The following is a 4443-nucleotide window of genomic DNA, read 5'->3' as shown; positions in this document are numbered from 1 at the left end:
TCATTCACGGGATGAGGGCATCACTGGCCAGGCAGCATTTATTGCCCATCCCTAATTGTCCAGAGGGCAGTTCAGAGTCAACCACATTGCTGTGGGTCTGGAGTCACATTTAGGCCAGACCAAGTAAAGATGGCAGTTTCCTTCCCTAAAGGACATGAGTGAAGCAGATAGGTTTTTCTGACAATTGGTGATGGATTTGTGGTCACCGTTAGACTCTTAATTCCAGATTTTTACTGAATTCAGTTTATGCGATCTGCTGATTTGAACCCAGGCCTCCAGAATATTACCTGGGTCTCTGGATTAAGAGTCCTGTGATAATACCACTAGGCCATTACCTCTGGTTGAGGAAATTCCTCCTCATCTCAGTTCTAAAGGGTTATTCCCTTCATTCGGAGACTGTGCCCTCAGTTCCTAGTTTCTCCTGCTTGTGGAAACATCATCTCCACTCCATCAGGTATATACCGAGAGTCCTCAACCACTCCTCATATGACAAGCCCTTTATCCCCAAATTCATTATTGTAAACCTCCTCTGGATCCCCTCCAACTCCAGCAATCCTTCCTGAAATAGAGTCCAAAACTGCTCACAATATTCCAAATGTGAAGTGACCAGAATCATATACAGTCTCAGCAGTACATCTCTGCTGTTATATTCTAGCCTTTTCGAAATGAATGCTAACTGCCAACTGAACCTGCATGTTAAACTTGAGAGTCCTGAACTAGGACTGCCAAATTCCTTTGTGCTTCAGATTTCTGAAGCCTTTCCCTGTTTAGAAAGTAGATCACGCATCTATTCTTCTTACCAAGGTGCATGACCCCACACTTTCCCATATTGCATTCCATGTGCCATTTCTTTGTCCCCACTCTCCCAGCCTGTCCAAGACCTTCTGCAGCCTCCCCGCTTCCTCAACATTACCTGCCTCTCCACCTATCATTGTGTCATCTGCAAACTTAGTAATAATGCCCTCACTTGCTTCAACCAGATTGTTAATGTATAATGCGAATCGTTGTGGTCCCAACTTGGACCCTTGCGGAACTCCACTAGTCACTACCTGCCATCCTGAAAAAGACCCCGATATCCCCACTCTCTGCTCTCTGCCAGTCAGCCAATTCTATTTGTGCCAGTACCTTGCTGCTAACACTATGGGCTCTTATTTTATTTAGCAGCCTCCTGTGTCGCATCTTGCCAAAGGCCATCTAGAAATCCAAACAGATCACGTCCATTGCCTCTCCTTTTTTCTAACTTGCTTGTTACCTCCTAGAAGAATTCTGACAGATTTGTCAGGCATGACTTTCTCTTGATGAAGCCGTGCTGACTCAGCCCTATTTTACCACGCACTTCCAAGTTCTCTACAATCTCAGACTTAATAATGGACTCTAAAATCTTAGCAATGATCAAGATCAGACGAACCGGCCTATAGTCTCATGTCTTCTGCCTCCCTCCCTTCTTAAACAGGGGTATTACGTTAACTGTTTTCCAGTCATCCTAGACCCTCCCTGACTCCAATGATTCCTGAAAAATCACCACCAATGCTTTCATAATCTTCTCAGCTATCTCCTTCAGACCCAGAGTGTAGTCTATCCAGTCTGTGTGATTTATCCACCTTCAGACCTTTCAGCTTCCCAGCACCTTTTTAATGGTGGCCTGTTACACTCACCTCTGTGCCCTGACTCTCTCAAAATTCTGGTTTGCTGCTGGTATCTTCGGTGAAAATTAATGCAAAATACCGAATCAGTTCCTCCACCATTTCTTTGGCTGATAATTGTCCCTTAGTCAGGCTGAGTCAGCTACCTTATTAATCTTTTCACTGGACTATTGAATTTTAAACTTCTAAAATGAAGAAAGACAGGAAAATTTCTAAGTTCTATTCCCATGTTGCCTCCAGATTCCCGGAACTATGTACTCACTTGGGCTGTCTCTTGCTGTGCATGAGAAGCTTACTTTTAAATAACCAATCCCAGACTTTGGGGGAATAAACAATTCTTGATACTATATCTTAAGGCATTTAAGAATTTGTTAATAATACAGTAACTTTCACACAGCAAAAAAAAATTAAACAACAATGTAATCTAATTGGTCTATGGCATAAACCCGAAAATCCTTGCTTTTCAGCCCCATTCACTCAAAAGACAGACAAACATGAAGGGGAAGGGCAAATAAAAAAAAAATAACAAAGCTGGCCAGATGACTGAAGTGTTTCTCGTGATGCATTGTTCTAGAAGCATTGATGATAATTTCGATGTCGATCAGGATCATCTTTACAGTTCTTCGTTAGTTTTGTTTTAGTTTCTTAGTTTTTTATTCTTTGAGCTTCCAGGAGCTGATAAGAGACATTAGGCAGGAAACTTTCAAATCTTAATAATGTAGTATCAACAGCCAGATTCCTTCTCACTGAAAACTCATTTCAAACTCTGACCTCCGCCCTGACGGCCTGATCGTTTCCTCCACAAGGTCCCAATTACCATTCAAAATTGCCATCTGCTTAACATAAGGCTTTTTCCCAGACTTGCTGAAAGCAATTCCCAAATACTGACTTTGTTCATAGCAACTTCTACTATTAACACAATGCTGTTTCCTGGTGACAAAGTCTACAGAACCTTGATTAGGGACCAACCTGCAATTGACTTCCAAGCCTGGCTTCATGAATAAACAAAAGTTTACTTAGTCCATTTTCCTTTTAACAAAAGCTGTTAACCACAGTCCAGAAGTGATCTTTAGCTCACAGTTCACAGCTCCAAACCAAAACCGATAAAAGAATAAAAACCGTGAAAAATCACCAAGAGGCATTTAGACAGGTTGAATGAATGTTGCCAGAGGGAATGTAATTTTGGAAAATGGAGGTTAAGCACTTTGTTCACTTTGGCAGAATAATAGAAGAGCTGAATATTTTGTTAATGGCAAAAGATTGCAGAGAACTGCAGCACAAAGGAATTTGGGGGTCCTCAGCCATGAATCACAAGAGGTGACATACAAGTTCAAGGACTGTTAGCCTTTATTTTAAAGGGAATGGAGTATAAAAGTCAGGAAGTCTTGCTAAAACTACATAAGGCACCAGTTAAACCACACCTAGAATGCTGTGAAACAGTATTGTGTAACAGTTTTTTTCCCCATACCTAAGGAAAGATGTTCTGGAATTGGAGGCAGTCCAAAGAAGTTTCACATGGTTGATCCTGAGAATAGAGGAGTATCCTTACGAGAAGAGGTTGAGTAGGTTGGGTTTGTTGTCATTGAAGCTTAGAAAAATGAGAGGCAACCTTAGTGAATATACAAACAAGGGATGGCCACTTGGCCCTTCCAATCCTGTTCCACCATTCATTAAGATCATGGCTGGTCTGATTTTTATCCTCAGCTGCATACCCCCAATAATCTTTCGCCCCATGGTAATCAAGAATCTCTCTACCTCAGCCTTAAAAATATTTAAAGACTCTGCATCACTATCTTTTGAGGAAGGGAATCCCAAAGACACTCAACCCTTGAGAGAAAGAAAATCCACATCCCTGTCTTAAATGGGCACCACCTTATTTTTAAACAGTGATTGCTTGTTCTAGATTCTCCCACAAGAGGAAACAACCTTTCCACATCTCCCCGCTCAAGTCCCTCAGGATCTCGTGTCTTTTAATTAAGTCTCTCTGAGTGTTCTAACTCAGTGGATACAGGCCCAGCCTGTCTAGCCTTTCCTCATAAGGCAATCTGCTCATTCCAGGGATAACTGTAGTAAACCCTCTCTGAACTGCTGCCAATGTATTCAAATCCTTCCGTAAGTACAGTGACCAGTACTGGACAGAGTTTCCAGATGTGGTCTTGCCAATGTCCTGTATAACTGAAGCATAAACTTCCTACTACTATGTTTAATTCCCCTTACAATAAAGCAAACATTCTCATGAGTTCCTGATTACTTGCTGTACCTGCAGGGTAGCCTTTGTGATTCATGCAGTTGGACACCCAGATCCCTCTGCATCTCAGCTCTATAACCTCTCACCATTTAGATATTATGCTTCTTTTTTATACCTTCTGTCAAAATGGGCAATTTCCCATGTTATGCTGTATCCCTTATAACCCTCTTATAATTATTAATGGCCTGACAGGGTAGATGCAGACAAGTTGTTTCCCCTTGTGGAGATGCCTAGGACCAGAGGCTGTAACCTCAGAGGTCACCTACTTAAGTAAGAGATGAAGAGGGATTCCTTCTCTCAGAAGGGAGTGTACTGTGGATTTTTTTTTAAGCACAAATGGCTGTTATGACTGAGTCGAAAAGTATATTCAAGGCTGAGACAGATAGATTTTTAATCAGTAAGGGGATTAATGGTTATGGAGAAAAAGCAGAAGAGTTGAGGATTATCAGATCAGTCACGATCTAATTGAATGACTGAGCACACTCAGTGGGCCGCATGATCTGCTTCTGCTTCTTCATCTTATGGTTTTCCTTTCCCTCCATCATGACTTGC

General features: G+C 41.8%; 1 protein-coding gene across 1 annotated transcript in view; it reads left to right on the top strand.

Moving 5' to 3' along the window:
• Positions 1–4443, top strand: part of LOC109914045 (palmitoyltransferase ZDHHC17-like) — a 113792-nt gene that overhangs the window by 78659 nt on the left and 30690 nt on the right. The window lies entirely within an intron of this gene.

The sequence above is a fragment of the Rhincodon typus genome, chromosome 18 (assembly GCF_021869965.1).
Source record: "Rhincodon typus isolate 14 chromosome 18, sRhiTyp1.1, whole genome shotgun sequence".
In the NCBI taxonomy this organism is placed as follows: Eukaryota; Metazoa; Chordata; class Chondrichthyes; order Orectolobiformes; family Rhincodontidae; genus Rhincodon; species Rhincodon typus.
Note: the sequence above shows the minus strand (reverse complement) of the source record. Positions and strands in the feature narration are given on the sequence as shown.